At 47.1% G+C, this 19145-nt stretch overlaps 1 protein-coding gene across 3 annotated transcripts in view; it reads right to left on the minus strand.

The window, feature by feature from the left end:
* CACNG2 (calcium voltage-gated channel auxiliary subunit gamma 2) overlaps nucleotides 1–19145 on the minus strand; it is a 60003-nt gene that overhangs the window by 38132 nt on the left and 2726 nt on the right. The gene's annotated exons all lie outside the window — the stretch shown is intronic.

Here is a 19145-nt window from a genome sequence, read left to right on the forward strand (position 1 = left end):
AGCTCCAGTAAAGTCCACAGCGTTACACACATTTATGCTAGCTGAGGATCTGACCCATTCTGTCAATTGCAGGCTTAACTTCTCTGCTCGTGCTAGAAACCCCAACTACCCTAGACTTCAAGAGGAAGGATTCTCTCTCTTTCTTTTCTTTTTGGCTTCTTCTAATGTGAAGTGTTTGGTGTTTTTATTACAAGACATAAAATCTTTTTCCAGTCCCAAATATGTCTGAATTTGCAGGAAGAACAATACCCCAGTGTCCTCTCTTCCCCCTTTGGTTCTAGCAACCTCTGAGTATCAAACCGTCTTTGCTTTGGAGAGTAAAAAGATAATGAATGACTTAAAATAGCTCTGCTGAAGAAAATGTGGGTTTGATTTGAATTGCAGAGGGAATAACTTCTTTCTGGCTGTTTCCTAGAGAAGGCCAGCAGTATCTGCTGCGGCTCCTACAGAGTCCTTCTATGTTCGGACAATCTAGGCACTTGCAAGAAGTACTGTAAAACCCAAATGAGATCTAATATGCAAATGATTGTGATCCATGACATTCCTGTAGCACATTATAGATTATCTATATACATCTCATATATCGTACGGATAGGCAGGCAGTACACTGATAAACTGCAGAACCAGGAGACATAATGCAGTGTAGCATGTTAGGAAGGCTGGTGCACTGGTCAGGGTGTTAGCTTGAGACTTGGCAACCTGGGCTCAAGTCTTTGTTCTATCACCAACTTCCGGTGCGGCCCCCGTGCAAGCCCCTTAGTCCCTCTGTGACACGCCTATAAGATGGCGATGATAAAACTTCCCTACTTCAGAGAAGTAAATAACTAAAAGTGGTGAGGTGTGCAGATACCCTGGTAAGGAGGGCCATATAAGAAAATTGCTTTATGGGCCTGAGTGGCAGACGGCTGCAGTATTCACAGAGATAATTAGCTAAAGCATTTTCAATGAAATTTGTGATGCCAAATGGGCCATTTATTCAGTCTTTGTTTTCCCTTGTTCTGACCAGGTGCATTAGAGGGATCAGCCTGATTGGTGCCAGTGAAACCTTTATATCCCCCCTTGTCATTCGCTAGTCTGTAGATGCCACATGCGTTTTGCAGAAAAAAACCCGGTTTTATCAGCGTTTTAAGAATGTTATTGGAACTCTTTTTTATCCCTCCAACAGTAAAACTAGGTAGCTTAGTTCCTCTGAATCCAACCATACAGGCTTCAGAGGAAGCCATAAATACCTCTAAAAGTGACGTCACCTCGCTTTCATATACATATAAATGTCACAGTTTTAAATTCTATCATCTTACGTGGGTGCTGGGTCCTATGAGGAAGCTGGGAACCTTCAGCCTCTCAATGCTATAAAGCACCTGGCCCTAATTGTCAGGTCTGGCTGAGCTGTACTTGGAACAGGACAGATGGTGTGGTGGTTTAAAGGTAGCTTTATGCTGCCTTTGTGTTTTTCTGATCATTGGGAAAGCAGAGGCTGGTTTGGTCTGTGGTGCAACTTAGAGTGACCATAGGGCTGCTCTAAATTCTGCCAGACTACTCATGACCCGAACAAGCTGTTGCAGCAGCTAGGAATTGTTGTAGAACCATGACAGTCTGGCAACACTCTTCCCTTGCTCATGTCTCGTAAACTAGGGGAAGCCAGGTGGGTGTGGTTATGCAGTTCTATGCCACCCAGGAATTCTCCTACACCAGGGCAATCTCCAGGTAGCCAGCTGAACCATCAATGTACAGCAGCCTTATCAGGGGACAGATTCTGGGCCTCTGTTTTTAACTCTGTGGAGTTACATGGCAATATAATGAACTTTAAACTCATACCCTTTTTAGTTATAAGAAAGTCACTGGCCCAGGAATGTATTTTACCCATCCTGGGTCTTGGGCAAGTTTAATTTGCAGGGGTTGGGGAGGGACAAATTTACTCTTTGAAGAGGAAGGAGCAAATATCTCTTTGGCTGGATGATGCTTTTTTAAAAAATGGTGGCTATTTGACGTTGCCCAGGGATTTAGAGTGTTCGAATGAGAGACGTAGTGAGTGAGCAGGCAGAGGCCAGATGAGACAGTCAAAGGTGCATGATAACTTCATTTATCACATTGCTGTTCCGTCAGCATACAGCTACATAATTTTTCACATGGATATCATCTTCACGTGTGTAATGCACATACAGCGGATGCCCTTAGGACCATGCTGTTTCCTACATTTACCGTTATTTAGAGTACCGATAGGATTCACTATATGTAGAATGGAGAATTACCACAAAAACTGCAGCAGCTATTTAAACAACTAAATGAGGTAAATGCACATTTTTAAGGGTACGCAACATACAGAGATCCACAGATCCCTGAAAAGCTACCGCATGCGGGGTAGGAAGCAGCAACCGGTTTGCGCTAGACATGCTACACAACATACCATTATCATTATCCCCTTGAGATAGTCCAACAAAATTCCTGACATTTTCAGTTCAGCCCTGAAGAAGTAGTATCTCAGGGGAAAATGCATAGACCATCTAGATAACATAGCATGACCAAATGACCCAGCAAAAACCAAGACATCACACAACAGTACCTGATATAATCAGGGCAAAATTACCAGTAAAACCCAGCATGACCCATTAGAATGACCCTGTGACAACGATTATTGCCTATGATACAGAGTTAATCATTCTCACCAAAGGATGCCGAATGACGCAGCAGAGTGTTGCTCACTATAGCTTTATTGAACTGCCCCTCTGTGATTGGCTTCTAGAAGACACCCATTAAGTGATTCAGCCAATTAGAGAGCAGCTAATCCACCAAAGTGTAATTAAATAATCTCTATTTTATTGTAGCATTTTCTGTCAATCCATTTACATTTTTCCGCTGCACTTATCACCCTGGTGTATGAGCACATCATTCTCGGTAGATTGGCTGCTCTTTGGTGGGCTGCAGCTTTTTCCTAGTTTCCTTGATTTTTTTTATCAGGATATAAATGTTCTATCCTCCAGTAACTGGACTGGCTGAGTACAGGTTGGGTGTTCTCAGTTATAATTTAAGTTGACACTTTTAAGAGAGCTGTCTGATAACACAACGATTGTAACAGTATAGTGTGAGGTTATAGGGATCATCTTTGTAATGTTCTGCAGAACATAGGACAGACAAGCCCCACCCAAAAAATTGTCATGAGACAATTTGGCAACCCCTCCCCCCCATTAGAATCCCACAGATATTAACACAAACCAGCTGATACTCAAATTTAGTGCCAAATCCTCTGGTTCACTCCAGTTGCTCTAGGCCACTTGGTGGCACAAAGCAGCCATAAAACTGGTTTAACTGGCCACCCGAGGATTCCTCCAGTATGAGGGAATCCCTAAATGGCATAAGCCAGCCTAGCAGCTCCCTGTGGCACCCCCCACTGCAGAGGAGGTGGTCAAGGAAAAGGTAAAAACAATGATCCCCTGGTGACCAGAATGGTCCCTTGGTGCCCACAGGCAGCTAGGTTACTCCCCAGCCAACTTCAGGATCAGAGGAATGTAAAGATAGCTTAAAACTATTTCTGCTCCACCTTTTTGGTCTGGATCAAGTGCAACTCTGCTAGACCAGAGTCCATACGGTGAAGGGAATCAGAAAATTAACGGGATCTGTTGTGAACAAACCTATCTCAATACCACAATTCTAACCCATACACCTGATCTACTTACTCCTCCTCCAGCCACTCCCGACACTCCCTTTCCAAATTCCTCTACCTTCCCTTCCATGCCCCAATACTCTGCTCTTCCATCCTCTCACATATAACCTAAATCTCCCTTTATCCCCATGGCCTTGCCCATTTTCTCCCCTTGTGCTTTCTTTAACCCAATCCTAATCCCCCATCATTCCTGCTTCGATGTGCTCTAATCCTAGTTTCCCCATCATCCTCTCCCTGCCACACACCTGAACTAACTCCCACTCTCCTTCTCATACACCCCCACACAGATCTGAACTAACTCCTCTGATCTCACCCTCTTCTCCTATATACCCAACCCAGTTCTTAAGACCGAGTTTAGTGTGGCCTCAGCCAGTAAGTAGCTCATGAAAAGTTGGGGAGTGACCCAGTCACTGCAAATCAGTAGTTGGGAAAAGGAGTTATTACAATATTCTTAAATTAGGTCCTGAAAAGAACAGGAGGTCCCATCCTGCTAACAAGTGGAAGATCAAGGGTCGCTCCAGGGAGTGCAGGCAGATAGCAAAAGTCACAACATTGAAAGCAAAGTTCCCTGTTGATCACCTATCAAGTGTTTATCACTATCCCGATGATTACCGACCGCGACATTGTCACTTTATAAAACACAAAGCATAGTTCATAAAACACAAGCAGTGCCTTGCGCTGTTCCTTCCATATGGCTGACCTGATGCTCCATTGTGGCCTATTCTTAGTATTTCTGATGAGTACGTTATTTGGGAAAAGCTACTGCCGTGAAGGCCCAGTTCCTCACGCCAAGTCCAGCGGAAGAGCAGGGCTGGAACCCACGGCCCATTCTCTGGATGAGTGCAGCACCCTCCCTGATGGAACGATGTGGTGGCAACTCCGTGAGGGGTTCGCCCTGGGGATTTCCTCTCCTTGAGCCCCTTCCGATGGATTTCTCACTGGAGAGGGGCCAACTGGCTCATGAGTCTAGTTCCACCCTTTCTTCAAGGAAACAATTATGTCAATGCCGGTATCAAGAGCCACAGAAGATCCAGCATGCTCAGTGAGAATGAGCAAGGAGACCCAGAATAACCAACGCTGTGAACAGCTGAATAGGCGGCTATGTCCAGCTCAGCTTTTTGTTTTTTTCACAGAAAAGCATTGCTTTGCCAGGAACTCCTGCACTATTTAGTTTTCATAAATGGAGTGAGTTGACACTGGTCAGTCGTGCTGTATGGACAGCCCTGGAGACTGCAGCTCTCTGCTTATCCCTAGAGCAGCAACAGCCTGGGCAGCAGCACTTGCCTCTCCAGTAAGCCTCAGCCCTGGCCTGGAGGGACAATGTCTAGAGGCGATATGGGAGCCTGGGCTCTAAGGCTCATTCAGTGCTTGGCCTCTCTCTGCTGAGACGACAAAGGAGAGATCCAGTTGTGATGGTGGATTCACATCCCATGGGGCCCAATTTTCCAAGTGCTCAGCACTCAGAAGTGGGGACAGATTTTGAAAAGCGCTCGGCTCCCTTTTAGGCTCCTAACTAAGAGACCTGTCTCACTTGGCACTAAAGTGAGATCAGTCAATTCATTTCACACAGGGCGCCAAACAACTGTCAAATGGGAACAACTTTCAACACAATCAATCTTGGGAAAGGGATCAGAGGCTAACTAGTGACCTATTATTATTTGTTCAGATTTAAGGTAGGAAAAGACTCTGCATCCCATTCTCCACTACCCCACAGGAGGAGGAGTAGTCAGTTGTAGTTGAAATACTCTTTTTATTGATGTAGAAAACAATGTATATAAATATGTATATAGTGTCTATCAGAGTGGTACATATGTTGGTTGTATCCTGCTTTGACACCCGAGGTATGGTGCTTGTCATCTTAGATTGTAACTTCTTTGGGGTAGGGTCCATGCCTCCCTGTATGTTTGTACAACACCTAGTACAAAGGTGTGCCGACCGCGTCTGGGGCATGATGGCACTGCTGCAATAGAGATAAAAGTAGCAATAATAATGATACTATAATCATAATAATGAGCCCTCTGGTCCTTAACGAGCAGCACATGAAGGGGAGCATCAAGCTTTGCTTCCCCTGTTTAATTGACACTGCATGATCAAAGTCCTAAGTAGCTGTTACTGAAGTTACATCCCAGTCTCCCAGCATAAAATTCTACTGAATTATACCAGAACGAATCAGGGGAGAGTGCAGGCAAGAGGTGGCTATGTTCATATGAAGTTTGCTTACATGGACATGTATGTAAAAGGAATGATTTGGGGGCAGTTCTATGGCCTGTGTTATACAGGAAGTCAGACTAACTGATCTAAGGGGTTCCTTCTGGCCTTGGAATCTCTGAATCCTGCAAATGTCCCTGTCCCCCATTTCCCTGTCTGCTCCACTCTGATCTCCTCTCTTTCCTCTCCCTTCACACTCTCCCTCCCCACTTAGATATTTCTCCTTTACAAAAGGGAAGGGATGAGAAATAAAGAGTTTGCTGCTTTATACTCCAGGTTCTGAGGCTGGGGATGTGTCTGGTAAATGTCTTCTAGGAAAAAGATAGGACCTAAATATTTTAATTTTAACTCCTGTGATTTACTTTTCCTTCCCCCCTGCCCCCCTAGTCCTTCCTGTTCTTGTAATAGGCACTTAGGGGCAATGACAGCCCCACCCACTAGAGCACGGTCTCCAAAATCCCCTTGCCCATGGCAGACTCCAGGAAGGAGGTAGATCCTGCTGCCTTGGGCATATTTTATGTGTCTAAATGAGGTGCCTCTCCTCTCCCCCACAGTGAACTGGACCTGAGGCACAGCCCCCTTCCCATCGTTTCTCTCTGATCATGGTGTCTTCCAGTCCCATCATGCCACCTGCCTCCTAAAGGGAACATCACTCTGCCAAGGTTTCCCTCCTGCTGTTTCAGCCAATCCAGTTCTAGAAAAGTCTGATCTACTCAGTGTGCGGGGGCGGGGGGAAACTCTCTCCACCTCTGGGCTTGCTTCTCCATACACACAGTGTTCTCTGAAGTTTTGGTTCTCTTGTAACTTTCTCCCCTTGCTGTCCTTGTCATGTGCGCCCACTTATAATCACTCTGCACAAAGAAACACACCTGTCCTGTGATCTCACTCCAGCCCCTGAGATTAACTCCTAGGAAACCATTTCTGTCCTTCCACAATCACATATTCCTGTTGCTACAGGAACAAAGTGGCAGTTCATACAGTAGAACGGAGAGGGTGCAATGGTCAGGGCACGAGGCTATGACTTAGAAGCCCTGAGTTTACGCCCCTGCTCCACCACAGACTTCCTGGGTGACCTTGGACAAGTCATTCAGTCTCCCTGTGCCTCAGTTCCTCATCTGTAAAATGGGGCTAATAGCATGGCACTACCTCACAGGGCTGTTGTGAGGAGAAATCCATTAAAGACTGTGAGGTGGTCAGATACTACAGAAATGGAGGCCATAGCAATGCCCCAGGCAGATAGAACAAATGGCCCTTCTTTCAGCTTCTCTAATCTTCAAATCCCACGCAGGTCTATTACATGACCCCGAGCCCTTGCTCTCCCAGACACACACCCTTGCTGTCTTTGCCTTCCTTCAGTTTAATCACAGTCTCTATTCTGAACGCTCACTGGTCCGGCCTGTGAAATTCCTCTTCATTTAAAGGGATAAATGCCTCCTCCTCCGGAAGACACTGGCGGAGCGAGAGGGGGACTCGGGGCACAGGGATGCTGTTAAACCCCGTCGTGTCTGGCAGACATGCAGGTGACTGGCTCTAGTAGGTTCCTGGGGGAAGAGGTACATCTCTCCCTCTCTGACAGTCTAGGGGCCAACTTCACAAGTGCCCGAAGCCTGGCTCCCTTGGGCTAATTGTGTGGATACAGCAGGGCCACTAGACCAACACAGCACTGGTGCAGGGGGCTTCTATGCCAAGCTGTGCTATCTTCCCAGAAGCACTAGGGTCTTCTGCGACTGGCTGGAATAGGCTAGGGTGCGACAAAGACAGGAGGAGACATGGCTGGACGGTCCTGTGACCAGAGCCCCTTAGTCTCTCCTGAATTTCCCCCTTTCTCAGGCTGTGTTTCCAGGGCAGGGTTTTTTTGGGGGGGGGAATGTCTTTCCCTCATTCAGCTGCCTCCTGTCCACACCCTGTGGGCTGAGCCTCAGGTACAATCCTTGCCCCACACCCCTCACTTAGCTGTTTCTGCTGAGAGCCAAAGTCACTTCCCAAAGGCAAGGGAACTTTCCAGTCCCACCATTGCGTCTGCCTCTTAAGAGGGCCGTCACCTAATGAGGCTTTGCCAGGCTGTTTTAGCCACTTCCTATTACAATATATCCTCTCTCTAAACCATTCCTCCCGTCCCCAGCTTCTTCCAGTTCTGCCGCCCCTTCTTCTTTCCCCCTTTTCTCTCTCTCTTTGCCCCGGGGGACCGTTATTTATGCATTCTTTTTGCCTTGGTCCCCTGACCTCCAGCATCCCCATTCCAACACCTGTCTTTGTGCTGGTGTTGGTGACCCCTTAAGGGACAGAGGCAGCTGCTCGTAGAAGACGTCTGCCTCTCTTTTCTCTGCCACCTTCCCACGCATCTCTGGCGATGTACGGAACCCGGCTGGACATTTATCACCATTCATTCACTCTCCCACTCAGAAATAAGCATGGAGAAAAAATGTTTCCCACCCTCTCTCTGCCATTGACCTTCAAAAAGCCATGACAATACTAATTATACTAATAATACTAATGCCCAAATTGTTTCCCCTTGGGCTAAGGGAAAAGGTAATGCTCAGGATCTAAATGAAGCAGCGGTAATTATTTCTGGCAGACTACTTAGAACCCACCCAAGCTGGGTGAAGTTCTAGGGGGGAGTGTGCCCTTGGAAATGAGGGCAACCCTCAGCCCCCTAACCCTCCACCTTAATAGCAGGGCTGTCAACTCATTTGTATTTTGGAAGAGGACACCCCCCCAAATTTGTGGCATCACCCACTCATTCAGCTGCATTTGGAGGGTGAACAGGACCCTAGCTCTGACCCCCCACAGAGGACCAAAGAAATGTTGGGTCAAGAGAACCAAAGTTGTGTGTGTGTATGTGGGGGGGGGGAAGGGGGAGGAGGGTATGTATCAGAGAAGGTGGAGGCGGGGATAGTGGCACAGAGAGAACAAACAGTTAAATTTAAATTAGATGTGGATTGGTGGTTGTGGTGGTGGGAGTAGAGAAAAGTTGATTCAGAAAAGAAAAAGTTTTAGGCACTTTCTTCCGTCAGAAATAGCACTGTTTCAACGGCTGGTTCTCAGCAGTTGGTTTAGCTGCACCAGGACTAGCCGCAATTTATCTGTGAGTGTAGACAATCCATGATCAACAGTGGCTCAGCTAGCTGTGTTTTACCCCTGGTTTAGCTGAACTGGTGCTGCCCAGGATGCGTCCTTCTCTACACTCACAGCTAAACTGTGATCAATCCCAGGGCGACTAAAGGCATAGCGTAAACAAAGCCTTAGAAAGAGAGACGGTAAAATGTGGAGACAAATTGGTAGGAAGGAAACACAGACACTGAAAAAAGGCACCGGGGTATGGAGAGGAGAAAGTGGGGAATGGGAAGAGAAGAATGAAAGGGCAAAACCCACCCAGGGGAGACAGCTGGCGAGTGTTATTTTTTTATTTGACAGAGTGTTCGCTTTACACGACATTTTGAATCTTTGATTTATTGGTGTTTTTGCTGCTTCTAGCCAAAACAAACAAATCCCTAGCTTTGGACAGGAAAGACGTGACATTATGGGCCCAAATCTGATCCCTTTTAGATATCACACTCCACAGATCATCCTCATTTTGTGTTTTGAAAAGCTGGTGGAGCGTTCATGGTCAGAGACTCAAAGCCAGACTGTTCCATCTGCCATTTTGCATATTCTCAAAATCAAACTGCTGATCTAGTAAAGGAATCTGCACCTGGAAGAAGCCAGTTTGTTCTAGGCTCCTTCCGAATTCTCTAGACAGGGTGATTGGCACGAAAATAGAAGTAGCTCCCCAAAAGTGGTAGTGGGAGTCCAATTTACTGCTGATATAAGGGGCTGTGCAACTCCATTGACTTTATTGGCGTTGCATCCACTTACACCTGCACTGAATTTAGCTCTGGGTCCCTAAGGTGTGCTGGAAAGGGAAGGGAACAGAAAGACAGCGGTGGAGATCCCTGTTTCACTCACTAAACACAAGTACTGCATTGTATGGGCCTGATTCTCCTGTCACTTGCATCTGGTGTAAAAAGCAATACAACTCCACTAAGTTCAGTAGAGTTACTCCAGCGTTACATCAGGGTAAGTGAGAGGAGAATCGAGCCCTTCGCTCTTGGGTATGAAAACAGTACGGCATTATACGGCATTGACCGCCAGTTCAGTGATCATTCCCACAGAGGCAAGAGAAAGGAGAGCACCTCATTTCTAGTTCAGTCATTATGGCATCAAAGCCTATTGCTTTCTCTTGCAGCCAGGAGTCTGATAGGAATAGTTCTTTGCACATATCTAGTATCTTCATTGCTGACTACTCATTTTATTCAGTAGGGTACAAAGGAAAAGACTCTCCTTAATTCCATATACCCTCAACTACCCTCGATCCCTGGATCCTTCCCAGGGAAATATGATAAAAATGACCTAGTCTCACTGTCAGTTTGTGAAATTAGGGCAACCATTGACACTAGCAGAAACACAGGCTACTTCAAAGCCTATGGGTGCAATTGAGCAGGGCTAGCATTTAGAAACGTAGGAATTTCCATACTGGAATAGACCTGTGGCCCACCTAGTCTAGTATCCTGTCTCTGACAGTGAGCAGCACCCATTCTTCAGAGGAAGGTGTAAAAATACCATGGCAGGAAATTGTGGCATAATCTCTCTCCATAAAGGTCTCATTCTAGTTTCTAACAGTGAGAGATTGGCTTAAGACTTTCTGAAGCAAGAGGTTTTAGATCCTGTGCAAAATGGTTATCATAATTAATTATCACAATTCTGGATAGTCCTGTTAGCCACATAAACGTCCATTCACTCACTGAATCTTACTAGGTTCTTGGCCACAACAACTTCCTGTGGCAGCGAATTCCACAGTCTAATTACAAACTGAGTGAAAAAGTATTTCCTGTTATCTGTTTTCATTTTGCTACCTTCAATTTCATTGCATGGCCCCTCCATGTGTCACAACAGGGATTACAGACGCTCCCGACCTACCTTACCTAGACAAATCATTATTTCATGTAATTTAATCATGTCTCCTCTCATCCATCTCCTTTCTAAGGTGAACAATCCCAATCTTTTCAATCTCTCTTCACATGGGAGGTTTTTTTCATGCCCCTAGTAATTTTTGTCACCCTTCTCTAAATCCCGTCTAGTTCCGCAATAACCTTAATGAGATGAGGTGACCAGCACTGCACAGTATTCCAGAGAAGGCCGCACCATTGATTTATTTAAAAGCATTATCATTTCCATATTATTCTGCATCCTGTACTTTATGCATCCTAACATCTTGTTTGCTTTTTTTGTCTGCAACTGTGCACTGAGCAGACGTTTTCACTGAGCTATCTGCCATGACTACCCAGTCCCTTTCCTGAGCGGATGCTGTTAATTTAGAACCCTGTAAAGGTGTACGAGTGGTCCCATTTCTTTCCCTCCAAAAGGTGCATTACTTTGCATTTATCCACACTGAACTTCATTTGTCATCATGTTGTCCTTTCATCAAGCTATTCATTTGGGGCTCAAGCAGCAGCCTGCAGGCATTGCCCCCGCCCCCAAATCCTTTAAATGTCAGTGCTCATCTCAGCTTTCATTTCCTTTCTTGCAAAGAAAAACCTCCCCAATATAAACAAATGGCTGGGAATGAATGTTTGCCCTGGCATGTCTCCCTGACAGTCACAGATTAGTCACAGCACAACAGTCGCCCAGGGCTGTGGCCACGGCACCCCTTATTTTTTGGTAGGCCCCTGGACTAACTCTTGTCTGAAGGCTGCCGTGAGCTGAGCCCGATCCTCTGCCGAGCTGCCAAGGAGGCCTCCAGTCACCAAGAGCTGGAGGCAACGAAGTGGAGGAACGGGCTCAACTGCAGGCAACTAGCAGAAGGGAGCGGCAGAAATGGGGGCCCAGGTCTCAGACTGCCCCAGTGGCGGCAGCATTCCCTCTGAGGGAAGAAGAGGAGGCAATGGGGGAAGGAGGGCAGGGAAGTGTGGACTCTGGCTTCCCCTTCACAACAGCAACAGCTGTCAAATTCCTTGGTGGAGGAAGGGAGGATAGCAACAGCTCATGAGGGTGAAAGGAAGAGGGAGGGGAGAGGGGAAAAAGAGACATTTTATAAAGCTGGGGGGAGCTGGGACAATTCAGAAGTGGAAAAGGAGGACCAGATTTCCAAAGGGTTGGGATCCTTCAGTGAGGGGAGATAGAGAAGAGACAGAGATGGGAGAGGACCCAGAATAAATAATGGAATAGAGGAGAGGAGAGAGGACAGAAAAAGGAGAATGCAGGAGCAAAGGCTACGAAGAACAGAGCAAGGAAAGCAAGAGGACAAGATCATGTAACCAGAGAGGGGGCCAGGGGGATGGACAACAGAGAACTGGGAGTGAAGATGAGAGAAGCAACGAAGGGAAAGGAGAGCTGCTTTTTAAAGAAAGAACAGAAGGAAGAGGAAGATGAAAAAGAAAATAAAAAGGGAAAACAATGGGGAGAAATGAGAACAAAATAAAATGGAGATGGCTAGAATGAATCAAAGATGGAGGGAGAGGAAAAAGCTGGGAACAGAGATGTAGAGGTAAGGTCACATATGCAAGGAAAAACCCCTAACTTTGAGGTGAATTTTCTTTAACGTCAGTTCTACGATCCCCCTGACACACCCTAACTCGCTGAACATTTGGGGGAAGGAAAGGGGTGGGGAGCAGCTGAATTCTCTAGCGAAACACACTTTCTTCTGTGAGCCCTTTGGAATGGCAGGACCTCACGTGTGATGTGCGGGAGCACAGTTCCTGTCAACTAGCGCAATCTGGAGGGCAGAAACGGCACAGAATGGAGGAGTGATGGCTTCCCCCGGGGATGGAAAGGGCATGTTCAGTTGGGAACCTGTTCTTAAAACAGGGGCAGTGATCAGAGATTCTGAAGCCTGCTCCCAGGCTTACCATTGCTTTTGGGTTCTGTTTTTAATGGTGCTGATGTAAAACCTCACCAACACCCCTGCCTATTGCTCCCCACCCCACTGAAGAACTCTGGATTAGACTATTCCAAACTGGAATGGGTAAAGCAGTGCACAGAGAAATGCATGGGTTAAAATGGAAACATCAAACAGGAATAGCTCTCTGTATCCCTGGAAAAGAGAACATTTATCTTATCCCCCATGTAATTTCTTTATGCGTTACTGCTGCCACACTACATCTTTGTGTCCCTCCCACTACATTTCCCACCCACTCCCTTCAACAAGGCAATTCCTGGTGTATTTCAGGACAATATTAACTCACTGCTACCTCTCTCTCAGTAGGAGGATTCATATTTGCTCTTTTAGAGCTATTTAGAAGTCAGGGCCCAGCCATTCACCATTGCAGATGAGCACTAACCTGTCATAGCTCACAAATGAAATGTGTTTGCTGGTCTCAGCCTGTTGGATATTCACCCACATCATAAAAGCTCTGCACAACTTGCCATGATTTACAGTCAGCTATGAATTAAGTCTATAGGAGGACTAAAACCACCAAAGCTTCAGGGCTCCATGGGCAAACTTCCTGTCTGCTGTCCCTCACCCTAATGAAATGTGATCTTTCCCCCACTTTTGAGTCCTTGATCTTTTTCACAATGAAGATGCAGCCAGCCAGCCCAGACCCTCCCTCCCCGTAGCCGGTGAAAAGCCAGCAGCAATCAACTATGTGCTGGGCCATCGCCTGCTGCCCTGGCTCAGGCTCAGCACTGCATCTAGGCCTCCTGTGATTCTGGACCTTGAAGGTACAAGGACCTTGAGTTAATTTGTTGCTGTTTACAGCATGTGCTCAGAGGAGGTCCAGGAGTAGAACAGCAAGGGGTACTACTAGTCAGGACTGGGGGGCACTGGCAAAGCTGTGTGAGCCAAGGATTAGAGTAACAGGCAGTTCTGCAGGGCTGAACTGAGGGGCATTGGCAGAGCTGTGTGGGGGTACTGGGACCAGGACCAAGACAGGAGATTGAGGAGCAGATCATGATCAAGGTACAATGACAAAGCTGCGAGGTGGCCCAGTACTGAAACAACAGGGAGTCTACACAGGTCGAGGATGAGGTACGTTGCCAGAACTGTGTGGAGAAAGCTTACCCAATGTCTGCCTGCACCCTGCTTTATTTTGCTGTCAACCCTTCCTTTTCACAAAGGCTGAAATTGCACTACACTCCTATGCACTGTTCAGGTATAACAAGCTGGAAAGAGAAACAGATCAGCTCATTAATTTTCCTCAGGAAGGGTCTCTAGGCAGGAATTATTTTCTGCACCAACATCCATTCAATTACTTGTCTTCACACCAGTGAGATCTACAGGGATGTCTAACCCTGTGCACATCACTCATGCCTTCTCTCACTGGACTGTTTTCTCCCTCTTCTCCAGTATAAAAAGCCTTCAAGAGCTGTTCCTTTTCTAATAATAATGACATGACAGAGCCAATAACAATACAGAAATACAAAATACAGTTCATTTCTATTTAAGAACATAAGAGCTGTCAGACTGGGTCAGACCAGGGTCCATCTTACCCAGTATCTGTACCAGAGCTTCAGGGGAACTGCATAGAACAGGGCAATTATGATCCATCCGTCTTCCACTTCTGGCTTCTGATAGTCAGAGGCTTAGGGTCGGTCCGAGCATGGGATTCCATTGCTGACCATCTTGGCAAATGTATTTATCCAGTTCTTTTGTGAACCCAGTTATACTTTTAGCTATCACAACATCCCATGGCAATGAGTTCCACAGGTGAGTTGTGCGTTGTGTGAAAAAGTACTTCCTCTTGTTTGTATTAAACCTGCTGCCTGTTAATTTCATCAGGTGACCCCTGGTTTTTGTATAGTGGGAAAGGGTAAATAACGCTGCTCAATTCACTTTTTCCACGCGACTCAGGATTTTGTGGGCCTCTATCATATCCCCCCATACCCCAGTTCTCTCTTTTCTAAGCTGAACAACCCTAATTTTTTTAAGTCTCTCCTGATATGGAAGCCATTCCACAGCCCTTAGCTGAAACTTTTCCAGTGCCACTATATCCCTTTTGAGATGGGGCGACCAGACCTGCGCACAGTATTCAAGGTGTGGTTACAGTCTGGATTTATACAGTGGCAGTGTGATATTTCTGTCTTATTTTCTAGCTCTTTCCTAATAGATCTTAACATACTGCTAGCCTTGATAAGGCCCCAATAAACTACTGTTTTTCCGGTTTTAAGATTCTATAAGAGGAGGATCAAATTAGTCCCTAGGAATAGAAATCTACAGTTAGACCAGAAGTATCATTCATAATAATAAATATACAGAAGGTTCCATGCAAAGAGGGAAATGGTTTGGAGAATCAGCAACTTTCTTAAAGGCAGAAAAGATGCAGAGTAGCAGATCTATGGGTGCAGTGAGTTTGCAGATCTCAGCTGTTTGATGGGTGGGTGAGCAATTAAAAAAGAGTGAGGTTTTTATATTAAAGGAGACAGTCTCTGCCCTTTTAAGAAAAACAGCACAAAGATTCTTGAGTGACATGAGAAATTGCTTAGACAGTGCAGCTCTATGAGAGAGAGGTACCTGGAGGCAGATCAGAAAACATTGCTAGTTTGGTACTTAACTTGAGCAGAGACTACATTTCTCCTCTTACCCTAGTGTAGGACTGGAGCTCATTGGTGGTCTGGAGAAAGAGGGGAAAGGACCCTCTGCAATGAAAGAACATTGAGATTTGAATCCTTATTCACTCCAGCACAGAAGGTCCTCCAGTATAAGGTTGGAAGTCCACTGTGGGGAGCCAAGCTACTGTCTGAAAGAAGTGGAACCCTCACACAGAAGGAACAAGGGGCCCAGATTTCCAAAAGGGACTAGTGACTTTGAGTGCTTGAAGATTTTGGTGCCTAACTTGAGACACCAAATAGGTGTTTGAAAGGATCTGATTTTCTGAAAGTGCCCCTGAAAAACACGCTCCCTCTTCCCCCAAATAACTAATCACTTTTGGAAATCTTGGCCGAGATACTAAGTTTCCCTCTTACCGTAGGATGAGGACTGGAGAGGTGGATCGCTGCAGGGAGCAGAATGGGTGGAGAGAGCCAAAAGCAAAATGAACATGGAGGCTGACAGGATGGTAACTGGGGCCAGATAAGTACCTGAGAGATAGATGGGGCCAGAGAAGGAGAGAGCTCGAGGTGATAACTGAGACTGATTGGTGAAGCAGAAAGACCCTTGAATAGCGGCATCCATGAGGATGCCCAGCCACACCGGGCCTATATAAAGGTAAATAACTACAAGAATATTTCTAAAAGAAAAACCCACTTTCAAATGATTACTACAGTACTTATCCACCACTTTCCAGCACCAGCCCAGATTTCACAGAGTCCTTGGAGGACTAAGGCAACCCCACATGCTAGTGGCATGTACAGTGTCCTTCTGCCAGTAGGCCAAGAACAAACATTGCCTACTTCCTCAGTTCTTTTCCAGCAGTATAGCTTCTCACACACCAATGGCCCCACCTCACCTTACAGGCCTGACCCAAAGCCCACTGAAGTTGATGGGAAAACTCCGACCTAACGGTGAGTGTGTCTCACTACAGTACACCACCACCCTGTAGATGTGGGGGATTCCAGCTGGAGGGTCCTCTTTGTCATTTCTACTCATTGTACACTTCATAGTATCATGAGGTTAGAAGGGACTGCAAGGGTCATCTAGCTGAACCCCCAGGTGAGATCTCAGCCTTCCGTCCTCCCAGGTGCCAGGCCACTGGTGAACTCTGTGGGGAAGGGAGGAACAGGTCCTGGCCCCCAAGCAGCCAGCTTTCAAATATGGTGACTGAGAGAAGTGTTTCTGATTCTCTCTCCAGAAAGGGCAGGGAAGCCAACTGCACTAATAAAAACCCCAGAGAGATGAGAGGCAAACACAAAGTTGCTTTTCATTTGCAACCCTTAGACAGCAGCTTGAAAAGGAGATTTGAAATATGGTCAGCTAGGGAGGGGGAATGAGAAGAAATCCAACCCCGCAGAAATCCCTGCGGGGAAGACCCCTCCTAGGGAAGCATGAGGCACTGCTGACTTGTCCCAGCAGCAAAGGCCAATTCCGCTTAGAGTTAGTGCCCTAAAATCCCTCCCTTTGCACACACCCTTGGCCAGCAAACTGTGCTGCTTCACTAGCCCCCTGTCAAAGTTTTAGTGCAAACTCTACCTGGCCTTGCCGCTCGGGAAAGGCCGATTTTAGCAGCTGGGCTAGTTAATTAGCAACAGAGCAGTAGCTGTGCGCGCCACCCTCCCTCTTTGCCTCCGCAGTCCCCCGGAGTGGGGTGGGAAGCCTCATCTCCCGCTGAAGGTTCACACAGCTTGGCGGCAGAGCAATTAAACAAAGCGGGGATGGGGAGGCGGGAGCTGATTATTGCCAGGGAGCGGGGCGCTGAGCCCCCCCCCCCCAGCGCAGGCTGAGGGGGAGAGGGTCCTGCAGGGCCAAGCCAGCTGTCTGTCTGTCTGCATCTCGCACCCCCCTGTTGCAGGGCTGCAATTCCCAACCCTTGGAGCTCATTCACAGAGCGAGGGAGAGAGCCCCAGAGCGTGCTAGCGAGGGAGTGCACGGGGCTGATGGCTCCTTGGGGGACCGGATGGCAAGTGTGAAAAATCGGGACACTTTTCGGGGGGGGGGGAGAGAGATAGTTGCCTATAAGACAAAGCCCCTAATAACCGCAGGTCTGGTCACCCTACAGGGGGGCAATTATGACATTTTAATGTAAATAGTCCAGCTCTTGTAATCTAGGGGTGGTCCTAGCTCAGGACATGTCAGTCCCTGTGCCTTTCGGGGCCGGTCCAATGTGGGGGAGAAGGAATGCAACCTCTCCGATTTGTCCTGTGTGTGTCGTCCCCCCCGTTGTAGCCATAGCTACGTGCCTGTGGGTGTACACACAATCGGAATGCACAATATTCCCTACATCAATGCCCTCCCCCCCCCTTATCTCTCGCCTTCATCTCCCAGCTAGATCTCCCAGCCTAGGGACACAGATCACCGAGAGGCTGTTTGCCCCCAAAGCTCCCCCTCTCATTTCGCTTTTCTTTCCTTTTCCTTTGAAGGGCTCTTATATCAATGTTTAATGAAGTAGCTGTCTCTCTCCCCGCTTCGGATGAAAGCTCCCTGAGCGGCTCTTAAGGATGGGGTGGTGGGGGTTTGGGTTTTTGTTTTTGGGAAGGTGTGTGTGTTTAAAACCTCCCCGCTGAATTTACTGCTATTGATTTTCTGGCTTGGAGTTAGCACCGAGTATTCAGCAGAGAGCTCCTCTGCAGAATGTGTGAAAGGCGGCGGTTTGGATAGAGAAAGGGCACCAAATGCAGTATGCGTCAAACAGACCATCGCTCAATGAAGTCACTTAGCTATTCAAAACATGTCCAGCCATCACTCAACCGTTTGCACCAAGAACTGGGGGGGGGGGGGGGGGCATTCGCGCTTCTTCCCGGACCACAACCGTTTCCAAACAGCCTGGTTTGGTGAGAGACGTTAGGACACAACACAGGCTATTCCCTCCCCGCCTCCACCCCACCCCCAAAGCTCCAGGGCTGCTTTTAGAAAACCAATTCTGCGGTATCCACTTCCCGCTCCTCATCAGAGCGATCAAGGCTAATTCGATTAAGGTGGACCCATGGAGACATGGACATACGTGCACATTATCTGTGGATGTCCTCACCCCACCCCCAATCGACCCTCCTGCTTAGAGTCTCGTCTGGAACACCGATTTTACGATGCACGGAAATGCTGTGTGTGTGTGTGTCCATAAACCACACATTTGCATCCGTGCCCCTCTCCTTCCAGGACGTGATTTGAAGACCCCCCCCCCCCATGCACACATACTCCAATAGCAATACAAAACAACACAGATTTAAAAGCAAAGTGCTGGCCTCCTCTCCCCACTCCCCCCCAACGTCTGAGTCCAGAGGCTGGCTGCATTGCTGGTTCTCCAGTGGCCATCAGACATGTCACTGTATGTGGGAGCTGAGTTGCTGCTCAGTTTCACCACATTATACTTAGGCTGGTTTTCTGTTCAAAGACTTATTTATTTTTAGACTTTGCAGTAACCCTTTAAAGAGAACAAACAAACAGGAGGGGGGACCCCGCAAAAACAAAACCCACCCCAGCAGCGTGTGGCTGCTCAGAGACATTACGAAATGCTCTTGAACTCTGCTTGAGCTGACTGGAATCATTCGGATTTTCCAAATAAGGCTGCTTAGACAGAACAAGATTGGGGGTTAGGTGTGTTTATCCCCCCATACAGGGAACTTGATATTTACATATGAGGTGTTTTGCCGTTTTTCCCCAGTTCCCAGACTTATGATCATCAAAGCAATTTGCAACGGAGAGCAATTATTTCAC

Source organism: Lepidochelys kempii, chromosome 1, assembly GCF_965140285.1.
Source record: "Lepidochelys kempii isolate rLepKem1 chromosome 1, rLepKem1.hap1, whole genome shotgun sequence".
Lineage (NCBI taxonomy): Eukaryota > Metazoa > Chordata > Testudines > Cheloniidae > Lepidochelys > Lepidochelys kempii.